We start from the raw sequence: 26,717 nt of genomic DNA on the forward strand, positions 1-26,717 counted from the left end.
AATAGCCCACCCAACTACCTCATCCCCATATTGTTATTTATTTTTTATCTTTTGCACCCCAGTATCTCTACTTGCACATCTATCACTCCAGTGTTAATACTAAATTGTAATTATTTCAAAACTATGGCCTATTTATTGCATTACCCCACCCCCACCCCTATACTTACTACATTTGCACACACTATATAGACTTTTCTATTGTATTATTGACTACGTTTGTTTATTCCATGTGTATCTCTGTTGTTTTTTGTCGCACTGTTTTGCTTTATCTTAACCAGGTCGCGGTGGTAGATGAGAACTTGTTATCAACTGGCCTACCTGGTTAAATAAAGGTGAAATAAATCAAATCCCTATGGATGCGATCCGCCAACCCAATACCGAAGAAGAAGCGTTAGACTTTAGTAAAATATTTAGCTTTTCTTTTTTTTAAAGTGTCCTTTCATTGTATATTATTAGATACAGAGGAGAACATGATATCATGGTTTGTTATAGTGTTTAAGTTGATATTTTAACCTTAACCATTTTACTTGTGAACCTCTTGGGATAGGGCCATCCCAAGGATCCCAGATTGCAAGTAAAGTGGAATGAACAAGTTCCGGGAATGCACACACAGTTCTTCAGAATAAGGAGTGTCCGTTTCAATTGTATTACTACAGTTATATAACAAATAGCACGTATAAACGTTCAAAACATGCTAGCTAAACAAATCTGAAAAGGAATGATCACGTTTGGTAAGTATTTTGTGTTATTTGTGTTTTTAAATCCAAGTGAACGTGATAACTATTTTACAATTCACATAGCTAGAGACTTTGGGTCTGTCGTGAATGTACATCATTTCCTCAAGGTAATTTCACAAGTAATCGATTTTTTTTTAGTTCGTTTTGCATGGTATTGGTTTTTTGTAAAATGAGTTTTAATGACTTCAACCTAAGTGTATGTAAACTTATGACTTCAACTGTATATCTCCCTCACTAACTTTAAGCATCAGCTGTCAGAGCAGCTTACCGATCACTGCACCTGTACACAGCCCATCTGTAAATAGCCCACCCAACTACCTCATTCACAGCTGCACCATCAAGAACATCCAGGCCTACCATTGTTGTGTCATTGGCAAACTTAAGGATGGTGTTGGAGTCGTGCCTGGCCATGCAGTCATGAGTGAACAGGGAGTAGAGGAGGGGACTAAGCACGCACCCATGAGGGGCCCCTGTGTTGAGGATCAGCGTGACGGATGTGTTGTTACCTACCCTGATCACCTGGGGGTGGCCCGTCAGGAAGTCCAGGATCCAGTTGCAAAGGTAGGTGTTTAGTCCCAGGGTCCTTAGCTTATTGATGAGCTTTGAGGGCACTTTTGTGTGTAGTCATTTAGGCAGGTTGCTTTTGTGTTCTTGGGCACAGGGACTATGGTGGTCTGCTTGAAACATGTTGGTATTACAGACTCAATCAGGGACATGTTGAAAATGTCAATGAAGACACCTGCCAGTTGGTCAGCACATGCCCGGAGCACACGTCCTGGTAATCCGTCTGGCCCCGCAGCCTTGTGAATATTGACCTGTTCAAAGATCTTACTCACATTGGCTGCGGAGAATGTGATCACACAGTTGTCCGGAACAGCTGGTGCTCTCATGCGTGTTTTAGTGTTATTTGACTCGGGGTGAGCATAGACGTAGTTTAGCTTTTCTGGTAGGCTCAAGTCACTGGGCAGCTCTCGGCTGTGCTTGCCTTTGTAGTCTGTAATGGTTTACACGAGCGTTGTAGCCGGTGTAGTACGATTTGATCTTAGTCCTGTATTGATGCTTTGCCTGTTTGATGGTTCCTCGGAGGGCACATCAGGATTTCTTTAAAGCTTTCGGGTTAGTGTAAAAGCGGCAGCTCTAGCCTTCATTTAGGTCAGTGCAGATGTAGCCTGTAATCCATGGCTTCTGGTTGAGGTATGTAAGTACGGTCACTGTGGGGACGATGTAGTCGATGCACTTATTGATGAAGCCAATGACTGATGTGGTGTACTCCTCAATGCCATCGGAAGAATCCTGAAACATATTCCAGTCTGTGCTAGCAAAACAGTTCTGTAGCTTAGCATCTAAACATCACAAATCTGAGGTAAAAAGGATGTGTAATTCCATTAAATGTTATGGGTTGAAAATGCAAGCTTGTGTAAGGTAGTAACAGAAGCACAAAATGTCCAGATTGGAGAAATTAAAGCATTATACAATAGTTCAATGACAAAATAATTCAACATGCCAATTTAAAATGATAGCATATGTTGCCCACACACAAACTATTTTTTTTTACCTTTATTTTACTAGGCAAGTCAGTTAATTTAAGAACAAATTCTTATTTTCAATGACGGCCTAAGAACAGTGGGTTAACTGCCTGTTCAGGGGCAGAACGACAGATTTGTACCTTGTTTGAACTTGCAACCTTTCGGTTACTAGTCCAACGCTCTAACCACTAGGATACCCTGCCGCCTTGATACCCTGATACCTTGCAACAATGACATTTATTTCTCACTCATTTAACTATTGAGAGTTTAAAATGTTCTCAACACACAGTTTAACCAGGTGCTCTAAAGCCTCCATAGAGTCTGTGCAGCAGGCTGAACCTTACTAACACAATAGGAGAGGTTGTGGTAGATGTGGGCTATCACATATTCCAGTCTGTGCTAGCAAAACAGTCCTGTAGCTTAGCATCTGATTCACCTGACCATTTTTTTATTGATCTAGCCACTGGTGCTTCCTACTTTAATTTTGCTTGTAAGCAGGAATCGGGAGGATAGAATTATGGTCAGATTTGCCAAATGGAGGGCGAGGGAGAGCTTTGCTTGCATCTCTGTGTGTGGAGTATTGGTGGTCCAGAGTTTATTTTCCTCTGGTTGCACATTTAACATGCTGATATGTAAAACGTCACAGTCTGTCCTTTTGAGTTTTGAATCAGAGTCTTTACCCGACAATCATGTTATATCAGTTCTCCTGTTAGAAGACTTGTTTCCGAGGTGATCAGGAGGATTATGATATGGAGTTACGTTGGGATGCCGCCAGACCGCTAGCGACGCTGGGAGAAGAGGAGTATTGGGACAGGGACACAGAAAGGAGGGAGAAGAGGAGGAGGGAGAAGAGGAGTATTGGGACAGGGACACAGAGGGGGGAGAAGAGGAGTATTGGGACAGAGACACGGAGGAGGGAGAAGAGGAGTATTGGGACAGGGACACAGATGAGGGAGAAGAGGAGTATTGGGACAGAGACACAGAAAGGAGGGAGAAGAGGAGTATTGGGACAGGGACACAGATGAGGGAGAAGAGGAGTATTGGGACAGGGACACAGATGAGGGAGAAGAGGAGTATTGGGACATGGACACAGAAAGGAGGGAGAAGAGGAGTATTGGGACAGGGACACAGATGAGGGAGAAGAGGAGTATTGGGACAGGGACACAGATGAGGGAGAAGAGGAGTATTGGGACAGGGACACAGAAAGGAGGGAGAAGAGGAGTATTGGGACAGGGACACAGATGAGGGAGAAGAGGAGTATTGGGACAGAGACACAGAAAGGAGGGAGAAGAGGAGTATTGGGACAGGGACACAGATGAGGGAGAAGAGGAGTATTGGGACAGGGACACAGATGAGGGAGAAGAGGAGTATTGGGACAGGGGCACAGAAAGGATGGAAGAGGAGGAGGGAGAAGAGGAGTATTGGGACAGGGACACAGAGGGGGGAGAAGAGGAGTATTGGGACAGGGACACAGATGAGGGAGAAGAGGAGTATTGGGACAGGGACACAGAGGAGGGAGAAGTGGAGTATTGGGACAGGGACACAGATGAGGGAGAAGAGGAGTATTGGGACAGGGACACAGAAAGGAGGGAGAAGAGGAGTATTGGGACAGGGACACAGAAAGGAGGGAGAAGAGGAGTATTGGGACAGAGACACAGAAAGGAGGGAGAAGAGGAGTATTGGGACAGAGACACAGAAAGGAGGGAGAAGAGGAGTATTGGGACAGAGACACAGAGGAGGGAGAAGAGGAGTATTGGGACAGGGACACAGAGGAGGGAGAAGAGGGGTATTGGGACAGGGACACATGGGAGGGAGAAGAGGAGTATTGGGACAGGGGCACAGAGGAGGGGGAAGAGGGGTATTGGGACAGGGACACAGAGGAGGGAGAAGAGGAGTATTGGGACAGGGCCACAGAGGAGGGAGAAGAGGAGTATTGGGACAGGGACAAAGAAAGGAGGGAGAAGAGGAGTATTGGGACAGGGACAAAGAAAGGAGGGAGAAGAGGAGTATTGGGACATGGACACAGAAAGGAGGGAGAAGAGGAGTATTGGGACAGGGACACAGAGGAGGGAGAAGAGGAGTATTGGGACAGGGACACAGAAAGGAGGGAGAAGAGGAGTATTGGGACAGGGACACAGAAAGGTGGATTACATAGGAGGAGGGAGAAGAGGAGAGTCACAGTCTGTCCTTTTGAGTTTTGAATCCGAGTCTTTACCCAACATTCATGTTAGGATATATCAGTTATCCCGTTAGAGCTTTTGTACCGAATCCATTGCAGTGTTTCAGGTGACACACTTATGGTCATGTCACAGCAGAGTGCAAGAGGGAGATTCCAAGATGTGGGAAGTGTGCAGGAGGGCATCAGACAGGGGATTGTGTAGTTTTGGTGGATAAAGTTGTGTGTGTCAACCAATTCCACTGAGCAAATTTCAGGTCTTGTGAAACTTTTGTTCAACTTCCAGTGCCTGTTTACTGTGAGCACAGAGGCTGTACTCACTTTAAGTTACAGTTTTACCCATGTCCAAGTAGGCTACTGTGACTATTTGATCATAATGTAGGCCTACCAGGATGGCATACCATAAAAACAATGGAGAAGAATGCATCCCATAACATTTTAACATGGACATAGCTGTTCTATCATTCAGCCTACAGTAGCAGCCAATGAGTGGTGTTCAATATAGACCTACATTCCATGAGACTTTAAAATAAACACATGCAGGGTTTGACATTAGCCTGTTTATCCACTTGTCCTTCAGACAAGGTGACAAAAAAAATGTGTTTGATGCAAGAAACCACTTTAGAAAACAAAATTCATTAATCTTCCCCTACCATTATTAGAGAATATCAGACAAATTAAGCTACCCTCTAGCTTCTTTAAGACCTCAAAATAAAACTGCCCTTTTAAGACATAAAAAAGCTTTTTACCTGACTTTCTTTTCAAAGATGTCTAGAAATCTATACATTTTGTGCTCTTGTAGGAAGCAATCACTCCCACATTGTTGACTACAAATAATCTATAACTGGGCTAATAACTCACTAACCAGCAAAGGACATGTCCAAAATGTGCACACGTGGCTACATGCAGCTCCTGCTTTGATTTCTAAACAACCGCATCAACTCACGACCCTTCATGCTGTAAAAACCGCATCAACTCACGACCCTTCATGCTGTAAAAACCGCATCAACTCACGACCCTTCATGCTGTAAAAACCGCATCAACTCACGACCCTTCATGCTGTAAAAACCGCATCAACTCACGACCCTTCATGCTGTAAAAACAGTCCAGTTCAAACTAAATGGCACAGATCAATATATGGCATATATCTATTTACATATAGGCCTACTGCAGCTCTGATTGGTTAGGCCGCACCAGTCTGGGTCGAGTACAGGCTGAGTTGTGCATGTCAACGCAATAGAATCTTACTCTGATGTGTTCTGCCTACAACAAAGTATCTTGCATAGTTAGTTTTGCGTACTAAGTCTGGCATAGTTAGTTTTGCGTACTAAGTCTGGCATAGGTAGTTTTGTTTTGGTATGTTATATTGAAAGTGATTAATATTGTGTTGATTCGATCACAGTTGCCACAGTAAAGGGAAAGGTTGTTAAATAACAAGGAAATCTCTAGAAAGTTTGAGTGAAATTCAATCTCATGCCTCTCTGTGGGCTGACACTTCTGTGCTGCAGTCCTGGGGGAGCTGCGCGTCAGTCTGAGTTACTGCGTGCCCAAGTGCAGTTTAGAGGGAACATTGGTGTCCACTGTAGGGGTGCCCATGTTGATGGGGATTGGAAATGTCTGGTGCAAGAGAAGCAGTTTGAGATGTCCAGAGTCACAGTAGTGCAGTAGGTGTCATATGTTGAAGCAGTGAAGAAAGTAGAGGAGATTGGGTCAAAGGTGAGGGATCCTGAATGAGATTTGACTTCAGAAGGGTTACAGTGTGTGTTGAGTGTTGGTGTCCCGTCCTCCCAGGCCGTTGGCGTGGTGCAGGAGCAGATAGGGTCAAAGTAGTGGAATGGGGTAGTGGGTTTTGAATTGTGTGTAGGGTAAGTTGGAAGAGTGTTATTTAAAAAATATTATTTTTTATTTTACCCTGTTTTCTCCCCAATTCCGTGGTATCCAATTGGTAGTTACAGACTTGTCCCATCGCTGCAACTCCCTTACCGACTCGGGAGAGGCGAAGGTCAAGAACCGTGCGTCCTCCAAAACACAACCCAGCCACACTGCTCGCATAACCCGGAAGCCAGCCGCATCAATGTATCTCTGAGCCTCTCTACACCTGGCGACCATGTCAGCATGCATTGTGGCCGGCCCGCCACATCGCGCTAGTGCATGATGGGACAAGGGGGGCAATTGTGCAGCATTTGGTGGATGCCAAGTGCAGAGAGAGGCTCAGATATATAGAATCAGTCATGATGTATCATATGCAGAGGCTGTAAGACAGATTGGTGGAACTACATTGTGGACTGATGGAGCTTCCATGGCTGGTCCGGTACTAAGTGGACCTACTGTCAAGGCTGGTGCTTCTGCTGGTCCCAACCTATTGCACATTCCCTAAATACTACTCTCCCTCTCTTTATGTTTTAGCACAACCCTATGTTCCCCTATAACTATGTTTAAATATCCATCATTGTAATGTATGTAGGAGGGATCTTAGAGCAACACTTACAAACCCTCCAGTGTATGAGTCTCATAGGCTACCCTGCCGCCCTACCCTTATCTCTGCAATATAGATACAGACAATTAGTTAGGTATACATGCAGGTAAATATAATACATATAACTATTTGCCTTAAATATGCACTATCTATCTATCTATCTATCTATCTATCTATCTATCTACATTTCTGATGATCCATTGATGTCATCCATGATGTCTTACTAGTACAATGTGTTACTATTTTCTTTTTTATCTATTTGTTAATTTTCTTATTTTTTAACTGCATTGTTGGGAAGGGCTGGTAAGTAAGTATTTCACGGTAAGGTATACGGTTGTTGTATAAGGCGCGTGTGACAAATACAATTTGATTTGATGGCGGCGTCGCAAGCTACATGCAAAAACTTATGAAAATCGTTAGGACCAATGAGAGTAGAGCTACTGATCGGTGTCACAAACACTTGTCCATATATGGTATTACGTTGGCAGCCATATTGGATTTCTATCGAGTGATGTCCCTGCAACCGGGAAACGTTATACCTCCTATTCGGGGTTGCCATGTTTGCAGTTTTCCTGTGGGCGACTTGGAAAACGATGTCGGGTGAAAATGTAATGGTTGCGGGTTTTTGGGCTACTTCTTAATTGCACCGCAGCCGCTATAGCATTTTTCTTTAAAATATTTATTTCACTGTGACCTGCTGCTGACTATTAGGCAGTGAGACCGTCTGTTGCAGAGCGAGTGAGTGGTGGGGAGTATGAGGGCCGGAGGCCGAGGTGTGTGTGGTTTGAGACTGAGCGCTGCAGCTGAGTAACGCCTTGATAGCATCATCTGGATATGTGTGCAACAAAAGTTCAACATTCACCTTCTGCTACCATTTCTGTCAAACCGTTTACGCACACAGTTTTACTCACACGTTCGATACATTCAATGTATGCACCACACATAACGTATTACAACTGCCTCTGCAACGCAATGCTGCAAGGCAAACAAAGCGTTCCATTGGAAACAAGTTGTACTTCTGGTGTACAGTATCACTGTCGGTGTGATCGAGGCGTGAGAGGAGACAGAACTGCACGCGCGAAAACCATATAAAGCGAAGGGTTTTAAAGCATACTCAGTTCTTGGATCTCGAGCGGGACGTTTTAAATAGTAGTTATGGAACTCCTTCGCGTGCTTCTGTTACGGAAAAGTTCACAATGAAACTGATATTAAATGTGGAGAATAATACATATGTTGGCCATTAAGTAGCCTATTAATGTGTACGCCCATGTAAGCTACTGTAGCCTACCATTTCATACAATAAACAGGTTGAAATGACGATATCACTGGAGTCATTGCAAATAAATTTGTGCCACTTGTGTAGCCTACCTGGAGCTGTCAAACGGATTTAATCCATAGCCTATGACTTCAGTTTGTTCTTGTAGCCTTGTGTAATTATGCAATTATTAATGTCCATGTTTAGTTAATGAAATGGGAAGTTATCCGTTGTGATTATGGTCACAGTTCTATCAGCTGTTGCTAGAATGCATTAGATTGAAGGTAACAGTCAGTCAGATTAGGCTACAGGTAAATATACAAATTATTAATATATGATTCAGTGATTGAAATTCAAGACCTCATCCTCAGTAGCTTATTCCAGGAGGCTATTGGGCAGCAGAACCATTTCTTACGTAACAATCGCCTCGCTATTCATGTTAACTAAATGCTCTGTCAATTTGAACAAAGCAAGCTGCTAAATCATTAATCTTATATATTGCCTCGGCTACTGTGGGCTATCTGGCTATATAATACTTGCATCTAGCTAACCAAACCATGGCAATGTTGAATTACAATCATAAACGCAGATTTTAGTCAGTAGGCATAGCCTATGCCCATTTTAAATGACAAGTCAATAGCCTAATTCTTTTTTGAAGTTCGTCCAAGTGTTTCTTGCACAGAGATCTCGAGATCCTCTGTCCAACTTTCATCCCTCAAACTCTCCTGTTGGATTGATCAATAGTTATGCACATGCTGTTGGGGAATAATCAGAATTAGAGCGCACAAGGGATTTAATTACAATCAGCAGTTAAATCTACATCCAATGACTGAAAATGATCTGGCGAGTTTAATAAGAGCGAAATGTCTTTTGTCTTGGGACATATTCAAATTCCTTCATTATTGCAAGCAAACATGACTAATAATTATTTTGATGGAAAACCAAATGTAACTTCTTACGTCGATATTCCTTCTTAATTCGCTCCTTAACGTTGTGGAAAAGGCGATAACTAAGTCAACATGTGTCAACTCCTCTCTTGCGGCTGAACAAAAAAATCGGCAAGTTTTCAGGCCTTTTGGACGGGTTTTGATCATTGGTCTATACATTTTTATACACCTGGCAACCCCAATCGCATTCTTCAGAATAAAGAAACGCCATAACTGTGCTGTCAAGAGGATAACTTTTGTGTCCGTTTCTCTTCATTACTAAAGGTATGTGATAGCAAGTTTAAACAGTCTAACATCGAAAGAACTTCATAACATGCTAGATAACAAATCCTTACGGTTTTATGCGTTATTGTTTGTGTCAAACCCAGTGAGTGAAAAACGTGATTAAAAACTATTTTACATGTCACGTAGACTTGGGGGTCTTCCGAGGAATGTACATAATTTCGACAAGGTAATTTCCTAAAGAATCTATTTGAGATTTTTTTGTTCGTTTTACATGTTATTGGTTTTGTGTAAAATGAAGCTCCTGAGTTGGTAAAATGGCGGCGTCCACTCTGTCTGCGGAGGAGCCGCTCGACTTCTTTTGGAAGTCTATTTTGGGAGTCTTTTTTGGTGCGGTCCGGCGGGCTGGATTTCAACATCCACGGACCGGACCAATTTTATAAAATTATAGACATTTATGTTTTACAATTTCGGCCGACCCTTGGCTTGGCCCAAACATTTGACTGGACCGAATTCACGCAGCTTTAAGTAGAGGGGTCCAGCTGCAACGTCACCTCTCAGAGCAGTCGCCCCTCAGGGTCTCTGTGCTGCCTGCCCACTACCGATAGGTCGTCTATCGATGCAGTGCGTCTCTTAGGAAAAGTGGGGGTTTCGAAAGGTGCCACTCAATACCTCGTTAGGTTATCAGACTTTAGTCATGATCTGCAGAAATAACAGCAAGGGATTTCAGTTATGCAAAAAAAAAACTCTTCACTCACTGAACTGTATCTTTGAACTTTACCTACCTAACCGTAGTTAAGTTGTTCGTAAATGTAAATGCTAGCTAACGTTAGCTACCTTATAAAACCCATTTATTTTACTATGTATTATTTGTTATTGAATATTTTAACCCCCACTTCTCCTGATGTTGTTCCTTTGGAAACCCCCCCTTCTCCTTTGTATCGTTCCTTTGAAAACGCCCACTTCTCCATATATCGTTCCTTTGGAGACGCCCACTTCTCCATATATAGTTTCCTTTGGAAACGCCCACTTATCCTGAGAGATGCACTGCACTGAGATGACATATCAGAAGGTGGCAGGTAGCATAGAGACTCTGAGAGATGATGTCACAGCTGGACCCTATTGGCTTTAGGGTTTGTTTGTAAATGGACTCTAGAGTGCACTCTGGGCGTTGGTAAATTCAGAGGATTGTCAGCTTGTCTGCGTTTGGCTCAGTGCAGGCAGTAAGGGGGGGGGGGGTAGTAGAGACAGACAGTTTCACACAGTCACACTACAGTTCTGAAGCTGAATGTAATGATCATCAGTTTTCTACACGTGTACTAATATTCAGACACATTCAGTTGTTTCCGTCTTTATCTATAAATGTTACTATCGTGTGAAAGGGAAATACAAGAGATTTTTGTTAGTTGAAATAATACGTCGGAGTCATATGGTTGTTCAGGAAAATAGTTCATAATACCGCCTGAAGCAAACGGCAACCTAAATGGTTTTTGAGTCATTTATGGATTTATGTGAATTGAGGAAATCTACTATAGGTTAAGAGTACTTACGTTGTGTCATTTAAAGTGTGCACTTTGTGTCTAATGGGAATGAATGTTGAGTTGTCAGTGCTTAGCTACCTGATCTATTCAAAATAGATAATTGAAATAAAAAATATATAATATATCTTTTGAGAATAAAGTAAGTGCCAGAACTGTCAAGGCAATAACTTTTGTGTTTGTTTCTCTTTATTACTACAGACCGACCAAGGTCAAGTCTGAGGCCGGAAACATCAACAGTGAAGACAAACCCAGCCTGCCACTCTCCTTCCACACTGAGTCCAAATCTACAGTCACTGGGCCCTGATTGTGACAGTGGAGCCCAGTTTGCACTGCAGGATCCAGAGATGACATCAGTGAAGCTGGAGGACTGCAGTCAAACACTGGAGCTGAATGTCAACATTAAAGATGAAGAAGAGGAGGAAGAGATTGGGACATCTGTTTCTCATGGTAAGAGCAGGTTCTACCTAAGTTTGTTATTCATTCCAACTTCCCACTGTGTATGAAAAGTTGCAGTAGAACTGTTTCATGATGAACTGTTTCAATGAGAAGGTAGATGTTATTTCATGCTACTGAGATGTGCATGGTTTGACACCAGTATCGTCAGCATGTGTTTAATTCACTGGGCTGTCTGGAGTGATCAGAGAACAGACTAAAGAAGTGAAGTAGACAAACTGCCAGTGTTTTAAAGTTCTATGAAATGAGTCTGTGTAGTTACTAACCCTTGTGATAGTGAGTGGGGGATGATATGAAATGAGTCTGTGTAGTTACTAACCCTTGTGATAGTGAGTGGGGGATGATATAGCTCATAATTTTCATGACTTATGAGATACTTTTAGAATAGTTTTAATAATATATCCCATTTAGCAGACGCTTTTGTCCAAAGCGACTTACAAGTCGGCTGGGGCCACTACTTTTACATATGGGTGGTCCCAGCGGGAATCGAACCCACGACGCTTGGCGTTGCAAGCGCCATGCTCTACCGACTGAGCCACACATCCATGCCCAATTCCAGACTGCACAGCAGTGGTCGTTTTGTACATTTTTACACTTACATTTGAGTCATTTAGCAGACGCTGTTATCCAGAGCGACTTATCTTCATCAGTGCATTCATGTTAAGATAGCTTGTTGAGACAACCACATGTCATAGTAAATAAACTCAGTAAAAAAAAGAAACGTCCCTTTTTCAGGACGCTGTCTTTCAAAGATCATTTGTAAAAATCCAAATAACTTCCCAGATCTTCATTGTAAAGGGTTTAAACACTGTTTCCCATGCTTGTTCAATGAACCATAAACAATTAATGAACATGCACCTGTGGAATGGTCGTTAAGACACTAACAGCTTACAGACGGTAGGCAATTAAGGTCACAGTTATGAAAACTTAGGACACTAAAGAGGCCTTTCCACTGACTCTGAAAAACACCAAAATAAAGATGACCAGGGTCCCTGCTCATCTGCGTGAATGTGTCTTAGGCATGCTGCAAGGAGGCATGAGGACTGCAGATGTGGCCAGGGCAATAAATTGCAATGTCCGTACTGTGAGACGCCTAAGACAGCGCTACAGGGAGACAGGATGGACAGCTGATCGTCCTCTCAGTGGCAGACCACGTGTAACAACACCTGCACAGGATCAGTACATCCGAACATCACCTAATGGAGAAGGTCGAGAGCTTCAAGTTCCTCGGTATCAACATCACCTTTCATGGTCTAGGCACACCAATACAGTCGTGAGGAGGACTCAACAATGCCTATTCCCCTTCAGGAGGGTTAAAATATTTGGCATGAGTCCTCAAAACGTTCTACAGCTGCAACATCGAGAGCATCCTGACTGATTGCATCACTGCTTGGTATGGCAACTGCTCGGCATCCGACTTCAAGGCGCTACAGAGGGTAGTGCGTACGGCACAGCACCTCACTGGGGCCGAGCTCCCTGCCACCCAAGAACTCAATACCAGGCGGGGTCAGAGGAATGCCCTAAAAATTGTAAAAGACTCCAGCCACCAAAGTCACAGACAGTTCTCGCTGCTACCGCACGGCAAGCGGTACCGGAGCACCGAGTCTGGTACCAAAACGCTCCTTAACAGCTTCTACCCCCAAGCCATAAGACTACTGAACAGTTAATCAAATGGCTACCTGGACAATTTGCATTGACCCCCTTATTTCATTTTTATCTTTTATTATGTTTTGCACTGACTCAGGCTCGATGTACACTCACTCGACTCTAAACACACACACCACTAATACACACAAAACACACACACACACACATGTTGACGGCACACACAAATACATTCACATTCCTTCACGCTCTGAATACTTATATAAATAAGTTATTTCTGTTTTTTATTTTTAATACATTTGCAAGAATGTGCTAAAACCTGTTTTCGCTTTGTCATTAAGGGGTATTCTGATGTCATGGGGTATTGTGTGTAGATTGATGAGGAAATGTATTATACATTTTATCCATTTTAGAGTAAGGCTGTAAAACATAACAAAATATGGAAAAAGTCAAGGGGTCTGAGTACTTTCGAAATGCACTGTATGTGAATTCAGGAAATCTACTATATAGGTTAAGTGCACTTACGTTGTGTAATTTAAAGTGTGCACTTTGTGTCAAATGGGAATTATTTTTTGTTGTCTATGCTTAGCTACTTGATCTATTGAAATTAGATAATTGAACAGGAAAAAACATATTTTACAGAATAAAAAAGTTCCAGATCTGTCAAGACAATAACTTTGTGTCTGTTTCTCTTTATTACTACATCAACAGTGAGGACAGACCCAGCCTGCCTCTCTCCTTCCACACTGAGTCCAAACCTACAGTCACTGAGTCCTGATTGTGACAGTGGAGCCCAGTTTGCACTGCAGGATCCAGAGATGGCATCAGTGAAGCTGGAAGACTGCAGTCAAACACTGGAGCTGAATGTCAACATTAAAGATGAAGAAGAGGAGGAGAAGATTGGGACATTTGTTAATCATGGTAAAAGCAGGTTGAATCTATTCTGTAATTCTGACATCACACATCCCTGCCAAACTCCAGACTGCACAGTAATGGTCGTTTTGTACATTTTTACACTTACATTTGAGTAATTTCGCTCGGGTTGGGATGTAGGATTTGACCATAACCTGAAGGTAGGGAGGGACTGTTCCCTTTGTTTCTCTGTAGGCAAGCACCATGGTCTTGTAGTGGATGCAAGCTTCGACTGGAAGCCTGTGCAAGATCGAATCCCCGAGCTGCCAAGGTACAAATCTGTCGTTCTGCCCCTGAACAGGCAGTTAACCCACTGTTCCCCGGTAGGCCGTCATTGAAAATAAGAATTTGTTCTTCACTGACTTGCCTAGTTAAATAAAGGTATAAAAAAAATACTAAAAATGTGAAATGAGCTGAGGCCCACTAGAGTTAACAATTATTTGTGGGAACTGCAAACTACTTACCCTAAACATCCCCCAAACCTACACGGATGGGAAGCATGTGTGATAAGACCTGTACTCAGAAGGCGACTGTCTAACCCATGAAACTTTGAGACCATAGAAACTGTAGGACCACCCATGAAAAGGCACTTGAGTAAAAGTATTATGAAAAACTGAGCGCTAACCAATTACAGATGAACCAGTAAGGGAACCAATGTGGTGAAAACCCGTTGCTGGGTAGTCTTCATTTGCAACTAGAAAGTGGTGACTGGGACCAAATCGTTGTTAGTAGGTTAGGATGTTGAAACTTGCATAGAGAATCATTTCCCCGAATAAATTCAGGCAAGATGAATCCCGGTACATAGAAACTGAAGCAAATTAACAAATTGTTAGAATTATGGAGAAAAACCCCAATATATTTAACATTAATAAGCTACAGGCAAAATGACTGAAGCTTAAAGCCACGGTTCTTATTCGATACATTATTGACGATAGCCTCCTTGACACTTGGTTTGCAGCTGGGAGGAGAATATATCATCATGAGATGGGGACTAAAGGCCAAGACTGATGCAACAAGATATTGCAGAAGACATTTGGTTTATAACGAGATGAAATGCAAGTAAAAATGTAAATACCTAAAATGAGTAAAAGGCAACTGAAGTCATAAAGCATGGATAAGATGTCACTTTTATCGCTGAAGAATCAATTGGTAAAATGGCTGATATTGCAAATCACCACTTGTAAAATAGGCTACGATTATGCATGTAAGCCAACTTAATGTCAAAGAAGAAGAAATAAAGATCTATGATTGCTGGCGATGGCTCTTGGGTACGCCTTAGTTTGAGTCCTATCCAGTTATTAAATAAGAATAGAATATGTTTCTAAACACTTCTACGTTAATAATTATGAGTGAGAAAGTAACAGATGCAAAACACATCATACCCCTCCGCCAAAACAAATGCTAACCTCCCCTCTTCTTTTAATGGTGAGAGGTTAGCATGTATTGGAGGTATGATTTAAAATGCTAACCTCCCCTCTTCTTTTAATGGTGAGAGGTTAGCATGTATTGGAGGTATGTGTCATGTCTTGTTATGTCTGTTCCTGTCCTTTCTCTTCACTCTCTCTCTCTGCTGGTCTTTTTAGGTTACCTTCTCTGTCTCTCATTCTTCAGCTGTTCTACATCTCCTCTAACTAGCTCATTCACTCTTTCACACCTGTTCTCTCTTCCCCCTCTGATTAGGTCTCTATTTCTTTCTCTGTTCCTGCTACTTTCAGTGTCTGATTCTTGTTTGTGTTTTTTGATGCCAGAAGCAAGCTGTCGTCTCGTTTGCTTCCACCTTGTCCTGTCCTGTCGGAGTCTGCCTGGCAGGTGCAACCTGCACTATACTAACGTTCTTTTTGTTCCGCTGACAACGTTGGAAGAGGATTTATGCCATTCCTGTTTTTTCATTAAAGAACTCTGTTTTCTGTTAAAACCGCTTTTGGGTCTTCACTCAAGTTCATAACAGAAGAATCAGACCAAGAATGGACCCAGCGGCTCCGGACCCTTTTCACTCCGCCGTCGAGATCCAGGGAGCGATGCTAGGCAGACACGAGGAGGAATTGTCTGCTGCTCAACATGCCGTTGAGACCCTGGCCGTCCAAGTCTCCGACCTCACAAGACGGGTTCACCAGCTCCACCTCGATCCACCGCCCACTTCCAGGGTTTCCGAGTCTCCGGAGCCCAGGATCAACAACCCGCCGTGTTACTCTGGGGAGCCCACTGAGTGCCGCTCATTCCTCACTCAGTGTGATGTGGTGTTCTCTCTCCAGCCCAACACTTACTCCAGGAGCGCAGCCCGCATCGCCTACGTCATTTCTCTCCTTGCCGGACGGGCGCGTGAGTGGGGCACGGCAGTCTGGGAGGCGAGGGCTGAGTGTATTAACCAGTATCAGGACTTTAAGGAGGAGATGATACGGGTTTTTGACCGTTCTGTTTTTGGCGAGGAGGCTTCCAGGGCCCTGTCTTCCCTATGTCAGGGGAATCGATCCATAACGGATTATTCTATTGAGTTTCGCACTCTCGCTGCCTCTAGTGACTGGAACGAGCCGGCTTTGCTCGCTCGTTTTCTGGAGGGTCTCCTCGTCGAGGTTAAGGATGAGATCCTCTCCCGGGAGGTTCCTTCCAGTCTGGACTCCTTAATAGCTCTCGCTATTCGCATAGAGCGACGGGTTGATCTTCGTCGCCGAGCTCGTGGAAAGGAGCTCACGTTCTCCGTTGCTCCCCCTCCACATCACTGCCACCTGCCGCATCACTGCCACCCTCCTCCGCCGGCTCGGATGCTGAGCCTATGCAGCTGGGGGTATTCGCATCTCGGCCAAGGAGAGGGAACGGAGAATCACCAATCGCCTCTGTCTCTACTGCGGCTCCGCTGGTCATTTTGTCACCTCATGTCCAGTAAAAGCCAGAGCTCATCAGTAAGAGGAGGGCTACTGGTGAGCGCAACTACTCAGGCCTCTCCTTCTGGATCACGCACTACCTTTCCGGTCCATCTCCGCTGGCCCGGTTCATCTGCTTCCTGCAGTGCCTTGATAGACTCTGGGGCTGAGGGCTGTTTTATGGACGAGACCTGGGCTCGGGAACATGACATTCCTCTCAGACAGTTAGGGAGCCCAGGGCCTTGTTCGCTTTAGATGGTAGTTCTCTCCCCAAGATTCAGCGTGAGACGCTGCCTTTAACCCTCACTGTCTCTGGTAATCATAGCGAAACCATTTCTTTTTTAATTTTTCGTTCACCTTTTACACCTGTTGTTTTGGGTCATCCCTGGCTAGTGCGCCATAACCCTTCTATTAATTGGTCTAGTAATACTATCCTATCCTGGAATGTTTCTTGTCATGTAACCTGTTTAATGTCTGCTATCCCTCCTGTTTCCTCTGTCTCTTCTTCACAGGAGGAGCCTGGCGATTTGACAGGGGTGCCGGAGGAGTATCACGATCTGCGCACGGTGTTCAGTCGTTCCAAGGCCACTTCTCTCCCTCCACACCGGTCGTATGACTGTAGTATTGATCTCCTTCCGGGAACTACTCCCCCGGGGTAGATTATACTCTCTGTCGGCTCCCGAACGTAAGGCTCTCGAGGATTATTTGTCGGTTTCGCTCGACGCCGGTACCATAGTCTCCTCCTCCTCCCCCGCCGGAGCGGGGTTTTTTTTTGTTCAGAAGAAGGACGGGTCCCTGCGCCCATGCGTGGATTATCGAGGGCTGAATGACATAACAGTTAAGAATCGTTATCCGCTTCCTCTTATGTCTTCAGCCTTCGAGATCCTGCAGGGAGCCAGGTTTTTCACCAAATTGGACCTTCGTAATGCCTACCATCTCGTGCGCATCAGGGAGGGGGACGAGTGGAAGACGGCGTTTAACACTCCGTTAGGGCACTTTGAATACCGGGTTCTTCCTTTCGGCCTCGTTAACGCTCCGGCTGTCTTTCAGGCACTAGTTAACGACGTCCTGAGAGACATGCTGAACATTTTTGTTTTCGTTTACATGGACGATATCCTGATTTTTTCACCGTCTCTCTCGATTCATGTTCAGCACGTGCGACGCGTCCTCCAGCGCCTTTTGGAGAACTGTCTTTATGTGAAGGCTGAGAAGTGCACTTTTCATGCCACCTCTGTTCCTTTTCTCGGTTCCGTTATTTCCGCTGAGGGCATTAAGATGGATCCCGCTAAGGTCCAGGCTGTCATTGATTGGCCCGTTCCTAAGTCACGCGTCGAGCTGCAGCGCTTTCTGGGCTTCGCTAATTTCTACCGTCGTTTCATCCGTAATTTCGGTCAGGTGGCAGCTCCTCTCACAGCCCTTACTTCTGTTAAGACGTGCTTTAAGTGGTCCGTTTCCGCCCAGGGAGCTTTTCATCTTCTTAAGAATCGTTTTACATCCGCTCCTATTCTTGTTACACCTGACATCTCTAGACAGTTTGTTGTTGAGGTTGACGCGTCAGAGGTGGGCGTGGGAGCCATTCTTTCTCAGCGCTCTCTCTCTGACGGCAAGGTCCATCCTTGCGCGTTTTTCTCTCATCGCTTATCGCCGTCAGAACGTAACTATGATGTTGGTAATCCGAACTGCTCGCCATCCGCTTAGCCCTAGGCGAATGGCGACAGTGGTTGGAGGGGGCGACCGTTCCTTTTGTCGTTTGGACTGACCATAGGAACCTTGAGTACATCCGTTCAGCCAAACGACTTAATGCGCGTCAGGCTCGTTGGGCTCTGTTTTTCGCTCGTTTCGAGTTTGTTATTTCTTATCGTCCGGGCTCAAAAACACCAAGCCTGATGCTTTATCTCGTCTCTTCAGTTCTTCTGAGGTCTCCACCGACCCCGATGGGATTCTCCCTGAGGGGCGTGTTGTCGGGTTGACTGTCTGGGGAATTGAGAGGCAGGTAAAGCAAGCACTCGCTCACACTCCGTCGCCGCGAGCTTGTCCTAGGAACCTTCTGTTCGTTCCCGTTCCTACTCGCCCGGCCGTTCTTCAGTGGGCCCACTCTGCCAAGTTAGCCGGCCACCCCGGCGTTCGGGGTACGCCGCTTCCATTCGCCAGCGTTTCTGGTGGCCCACTCGGAACGTGACGCGTCGATTTGTCGCCGCTTGTTCGGTCTGCGCGCAGACTAAATCTGGGAACTCTCCTCCTGCCGGCCGTCTCAGACCGCTTCCCATTCCCTCTCGACCGTGGTCTCACATCGCTTTAGATTTTATCACCGGACTGCCTTCATCAGCGGGGAAGACAGTTATTCTTACGGTTGTCGATAGATTCTCTAAGGCGGCTCATTTCATTCCTCTCGATAAGCTCCTTCTGCTAAGGAGACGGCTCAGATCATTATCGAGAATGTTTTCCGAATTCATGGCCTTCCGTCTGACGTCGTTTCCGACAGAGGCCCGCAGTTCACGTCTCAATTTTGGAGGGAGTTTTGCCGTTTGATTGGGGCTTCCGTCAGTCTCTCGTCCGCTTTCATCCCCAGTCTAACGGTCAAGCCGAACGGGCCAATCAGACTGTTGGTCGCATTTTACGCAGTCTTTCTTTTCGTAACCCTGCGTCTTGGTCAGAACAGCTCCCCTGGGCAGAGTACGCCCACAACTCGCTTCCTCGTCTGCTACCGGTCTATCCCCTTTTCAGAGTAGCCTCGGGTACCAGCCTCCGCTGTTCTCATCTCAGCTCGCCGAGTCCTGCGTCCCCTCCGCTCAGGCTTTTGTCCAGCGTTGCGAGCGCACCTGGAAGGGGGTCAGGTCGGCACTTTGCCGTAATAGGGCGCAGACTGTGAGGGCCGCTAATAAGCGTAGGACCAAGAGTCCTAGATATTGTTGCGGTCAGAGAGTATGGCTCTCCACTCAGAACCTTCCCTTAAGACAGCTTCTCGCAAGTTGGCCCCGCGGTTCATTGGTCCGTTCCGTATTTCTCAGGTCATTAATCCTGTCGCAGTGCGACTTCTTCTCCCGCGCTATCTTCGTCGCGTTCACCCGGTCTTCCATGTCTCCTGTGTTAAGCCCGTTCTTCGCGCCCCCGCCGTCCCTCCCCCCCCATCCTTGTCGAGGGCGCACCCATCTACAGGGTTCGTAAGATTTTGGACATGCGCCCTCGGGGCCGTGGTCATCAGTACCTAGTGGATTGGGAGGGGTACGGTCCTGAGGAGAGGAGTTGGGTTCCCTCTCGGGACGTGCTGGACCGTTCGCTGATCGATGATTTCCTCCGTTGCCGCCAGGTTTCCTCCTCGAGTGCGCCAGGAGGCGCTCGGTGAGTGGGGGGTACTGTCATGTCTTGTTATGTCTGTTCCTGTCCTTTCTCTTCACTCTCTCTCTGCTGGTCTTTTTAGGTTACCTTCTCTGTCTCTCATTCTTCAGCTGTTCTACATCTCCTCTAACTAGCTCATTCACTCTTTCACACCTGTTCTCTCTTCCCCCTCTGATTAGGTCTCTATTTCTTTCTCTGTTCCTGCTACTTTCAGTGTCTGATTCTTGTTTGTGTTTTTTGATGCCAGAAGCAAGCTGTCGTCTCGTTTGCTTCCACCTTGTCCTGTCCTGTCGGAGTCTGCCTGGCAGGTGCAACCTGCACTATACTAACGTTCTTTTTGTTCCGCTGACAACGTTGGAAGAGGATTTATGCCATTCCTGTTTTTTCATTAAAGAACTCTGTTTTCTGTTAAAACCGCTTTTGGGTCTTCACTCAAGTTCATAACAGTATGATTTAAAATGCTAACCTCCCATCTTCTTTTAATGGTGAGAGGTTAGCATGTATTGGAGGTATGATTTAAAATGCTAACCTCTCCTCTTCTTTTAATGGTGAGAGGTTAGCATGTATTGGAGGTATGATTTAAAATGCTAACCTCCCATCTTCTTTTAATGGTGAGAGGTTAGCATGTATTGGGGGTATGATATTTGTTTGTCTAACTTTCTCACTCATCATTATTCACAATATACAAGGCTACTATACTAAGCCTGCTAATGATAACGACATTACTTATTATTTTAACGATGATCATAACAATAGTTATAATAATAACAGGAAGAAGGATAGCAAGGTCGAAGACACTGCATCTCAGTGTCACTGAGTACCTAGTTCGAATCCAGGCTGCATCACATCCGGCTGTGATTGGGAGTCCCGTAGGGTGGCGCACAATTGGCCCAGCGTCGTCCCGGGTTTGTAAATAAGAATTTGTTCTTAACGGAGTTCTCTAGTAAAAGAAAGAAGAAAAGGATGGTATTGGAGTGAGAGCTGCATGCGTAGCCTATTGTGTGGCAAACAGGTGCTGTTAGATTACAATATTATATTTCTGACCATTTGGAACAGTTGTAAACAACACTAAATAAATTATTCTAATGTGTTCTAAAGGAAAATTATTGTAAAGCTTTTATTACAACATAGCACACATTAAAACCTTTTACAGCATACCACACCTTAAAACCTTTTACAGCATAACACACATTAAAACCTTTATTACAGCATACCACACATTAAAACCTTTTACAGCATACCACACCTTAAAACCTTTTACAGCATACCACACATTAAAACCTTTATTACAGCATACCACACCTTAAAACCTTTTACAGCATAGCACACCTAAAAAAAATATTGTAAAGCTTTTATTACAACATACCACACATTAAAACCTTTATTACAACATACCACACATTAAAACCTTTATTACAACATAACACACATTAAAACCTTTTACAGCATACCACACCTTAAAACCTTTATTACAACATACCACACATTAAAACCTTTATTACAGCATACCACACATTAAAACCTTTATTACAACATACCACACATTAAAACCTTTATTACAACATAACACACATTAAAACCTTTATTACAGCATACCACACATTAAAACCTTTTACAGCATAGCACACATTAAAACCTTTATTACAACATACCACACATTAAAACCTTTTACAGCATAACACACATTAAAACCTTTTACAGCATACCACACATTAAAACCTTTTACAGCATAACACACATTAAAACCTTTGTTACAGCATAACACACATTAAAACCTTTTACAGCATAACACACATTAAAACCTTTTACAGCATACCACACATTAAAACCTTTTACAGCATAACACACATTAAAACCTTTATTACAGCATAACACACATTAAAACCTTTATTACAGCATAACACACATTAAAACCTTTTACAGCATAACACACATTAAAACCTTTATTACAACATACCACACATTAAGACCTTTATTACAACATACCACACATTAAAACCTTTATTACAACATACCACACATTAAAACCTTTATTACAACATACCACACATTAAAACCTTTATTACAGCATACCACACATTAAAACCTTTTACAGCATACCACACATTAAAACCTTTATTACAGCATACCACACATTAAAACCTTTTACAGCATACCACACATTAAAACCTTTATTACACTACAACATACCACACATTAAAACCTTTATTACAACATAACACACATTAAAACCTTTTACAGCATACCACACATTAAAACCTTTTACAGCATACCACACATTAAAACCTTTATTACAACATACCACACATTAAAACCTTTATTACAGCATACCACACATTAAAACCTTTATTACAACATAACACACATTAAAACCTTTTACAGCATAACACATTAAAACCTTTAAAATACCCTTAAAACCTTTATTACAGCATACCACACATTAAAACCTTTATTACAGCATACCACATTAAAACCTTTATTACAACATAACACACATTAAAACCTTTTACAGCATAACACACCTTAAAATTAAAACCTTTATTACAGCATACCACACATTAAAACCTTTATTACAATACACACATTAAAACCTTTACACATACCAAAAAAACCTTTTACAACATTAAAATTACACACCTTAAAACCTTTATTACAGCATAGCACACATTAAAACCATACCACATTTATAAAATTAAAACCTACAGCATAAAACCTTTACAACACACATTAAAACCTTTTACAGCATACCACACATTAAAACCTTTTACAGCATAGCACACATTAAAACCTTTATTACAGCATACCACACATTAAAACCATTATTACAGCATACCACACATTAAAACCTTTTACAGCATACCACACATTAAAACCTTTTACAGCATAACACACATTAAAACCTTTTACAGCATAGCACACATTAAAACCTTTATTACAGCATACACACATTAAAACCTTTATTACAGCATACCACACATTAAAACCTTTATTACAGCATTACCTTTAGCATAAAACCTTTACACATACACACATAAAACCTTTATTACAGCATACCACACATTAAAACATTAAAACATACTTAAAACCTTTACAGCATAGCATACACATTAAAACCTTTATTACAACATACCACACATTAAAACCTTTATTACATACCACACATTAAAACCTTTATTACACATACACACATTAAAACCTTTATTACAGCATACCACACATTAAAACCTTTATTACAGCATACCACACATTAAAACCTTTTACAGCATACCACACATTAAAACCTTTATTACAGCATAAAACCTTTATTACAACACACATTAAAACCTTTACAGCATTACAGCATACCACACATTAAAACCTTTATTACAACATACCACACCATTAAAACCATTATTACAGCGTACCACACATTAAAACCTTTTACAGCATAGCACACCTTAAAACCTTTTACAGCATAGCACACCTTAAAACCTTTTACAGCATAGCACACCTTAAAACCTTTATTACAGCATACCACACATTAAAACCTTTATTACAACATACCACACATTAAAACCTTTATTACAACATACCACACATTAAAACCTTTATTACAGCATAGCACACATTAAAACCTTTATTACAACATACCACACATTAAAACCTTTATTACAGCATACCACACATTAAAACCTACCACACATTAAAACCTTTATTACAACATACCACACATTAAAACCTTTATTACAGCATACCACACATTAAAACCTTTATTACAGCATACCACACATTAAAACCTTTATTACAGCATACATTAAAACCTTTATTACAGCATAGCACACATTAAAACCTTTTACAGCATAGCATACCACACATTAAAACCTTTATTACAGCATAGCACACATTAAAACCTTTATTACAGCATACCACACATTAAAACCTTTATTACAACATACCACACATTAAAACCTTTTACAGCATAAAACACACATTAAAACCTTTTTACAGCATACCACATTAAAACCTTTTATTACAACATTAAAACCTTTATTACAACATACCACACATTAAAACCTTTATTACAGCATACCACACATTAAAACCTTTATTAAAACCTTTATTACAAACATACCTTTACATTAAAACCTTTACAGCATACCACAAAAACCTTTATTACACACATACCACACATTAAAACCATTTATTACAGCATACCACACATTAAAACCTTTATTACAGCATACCACACATTAAAACCTTTTACAGCATACCACACATTAAAACCTTTATTACAGCATACCACACATTAAAACCTTTATTACAGCATACCACACATTAAAACCTTTTAAAACCTTACAGCATACCACACATTAAAACCTTTTTACAATAGCACACATTAAAACCTTTATTACAACATATTAAAACCTAAAGCATAGCACACATTAAAACCTTTATTACAACATACCACACATTAAAACCTTTATTACAACATACCACACATTAAAACCTTTTATTACATACATTAAAACCACACATTAAAACCTTTATTACAGCATACCACACATTAAAACCTTTATTACAGCATACACACATTAAAACCTTTTACAGCATACCACACATTAAAACCTTTTACAGCATAAAACCTTTATTACAGCACACACATTAAAACCTTTATTACAGCATATAAAACACACATTAAAACCTTTATTACAGCATACCACACATTAAAACCTTTATTACAACATACCACACATTAAAACCTTTATTACAGCATAAAACCACACATTAAAACCTTTATTACAGCATACCACACATTAAAACCTTTTACAGCACACCATTAAAACCTTTATTACAGCATACCACACATTATACAGCATACCACATTAAAACCTTTTACAGCATAGCACACATTAAAACCTTTATACAGCATAGCACACCTTTAAAACCTTTTACAGCATAGCACACATTAAAACCTTTTACAGCATAGCACACAAAAACAGCATAATCTCAAATTGGGAAATTGCTTTATCTGACATGTTGCAATTGCGTGAGGCTTGGAGCTCACAGAATCAATAGGCTATCAAACACACTCAAACAGGCAACATAAGCAGGATCGATATATCTTTCTGTAAATACAGTGCATTCGGAAAGTATTCAGACCCCTTGACAAGTTCAACATTTGGTTAATTTACATCCTTATTCTAAAATTGATAAGTTTTTCCCCCCACTTGTAATGACAATGTGAAAACAGATTAGCTCCCTGGATGCAATTCCTATGGCTTCCAGCAGTCTATGTTCAAGGTTTCAGGCTTTTAACTTCAAAAACTAATAAGAAATATCAGTTTAAGTACAGGGACACAGTCTTGGAAATGTGTGTTTGCACGCGCCATGAAGACAGGACGCACCTTCTAAAGTCAGTTTCCTATTGAACATACTTCTTTCCGTAAGAAATATTATAGTTTGATTACATTTTAGGGTATCTGAGGAGTAAATAGAAATGTATTTTGACTTGTTGAAACAAAGTTTAGGGGTAGATTTTCGGTTTCCTTTCTCTGCATGTTGAACGAGGGGATTACTCAAATCGATGGCGCCAACTAAACCGACATTTTGGGAAATAAAGAAGGATTATGTCTAATGAAACGACACTACATGTTATAGCTGGGACCCTTTGGATGACAAATCAGAGGAAGATTTTCAAAAAGGTAAGTGAATATTTAATCACTATTTGTGAATTTATGAAACCTGTGCCGGTGGAAAAATATTTTGATGTGGGTCGCCGTCCTCAAACAATCACAGGGCATGTTTTCACTGTAATAGCTACTGTAAATCAGACAGTGCAGTTAGATTAACATGAATTTAAACTTTCATCTGAAATAAGACACTTATATTTACCTAAATGTTTAATATACATAATTTGTATGATTATTTATTTGAATTGCGTGCCCTCCAGTTTCACCGGAAGTTGTCCCGCTAGCAGGGCGCCTAGGGACCTTAAATGCTGCAGACAATTTTTAGTGACCTTCTCCAGATCTGTGCCTCTACACAATCCTGTCTCTGAGCTCTACGGACAATTCCTTTGACCTCATGGCTTGTTTTTTTGTTGTTTTTTTTCAATATTTGGAAGGTGTGCTTAAAGTTTCATACACTCAGTAAATATGGATGATTTCTAAAACCAGGCACATTTAACAGTTAGACTATTGATTACAGACCTATTTAAGTTGGTTTCCACACTCCTCAAAAATATTGTTTCAGAATGGCAGACAGTGATCTAACGTGGAAGAAAAAGAGCATGTTATTAAATAAAGTAATTTGTATTAGTGTTGCACCATTATTCTTACATAATATAACCATATACAATTTCAGTAGCACATGTCTTAGTGATGGACTGTGCCATCCCTATGGCCTCCGCAATGGATTAGTCCACCCAGACAGTAGCCAATCAGTCTTGTGCAGCATGAGAAAATGAATCTATTTGCGACTGTTCGACTGCTACCATACACATCATTTATGGTTCACACTCTCCTTCATCCCCTGGAACTTTGCTTGTAGCATTCTATGCCATATGGCCTCAAATTGTACTGTTCTGTTTTTCTCATTACACCCTTTCAATATTTGAAATATTACATTTGATTCATCCACTGTAGAGGAGATTTTTTTTCAAAATCATTGATGAGAAAAGAATGGTCTACTCCAT

The 26,717-nt window shown here is 42.2% G+C and overlaps 1 protein-coding gene across 1 annotated transcript in view; it reads left to right on the forward strand.

Moving 5' to 3' along the window:
• The window catches only part of LOC135536804 (zinc finger protein 585B-like), a 110,355-nt gene that overhangs the window by 15,595 nt on the left and 68,043 nt on the right, over positions 1-26,717 (forward strand). The gene's annotated exons all lie outside the window — the stretch shown is intronic.

The sequence above is a fragment of the Oncorhynchus masou genome, unplaced genomic scaffold (assembly GCF_036934945.1).
Source record: "Oncorhynchus masou masou isolate Uvic2021 unplaced genomic scaffold, UVic_Omas_1.1 unplaced_scaffold_666, whole genome shotgun sequence".
Classification (NCBI taxonomy): domain Eukaryota; kingdom Metazoa; phylum Chordata; class Actinopteri; order Salmoniformes; family Salmonidae; genus Oncorhynchus; species Oncorhynchus masou.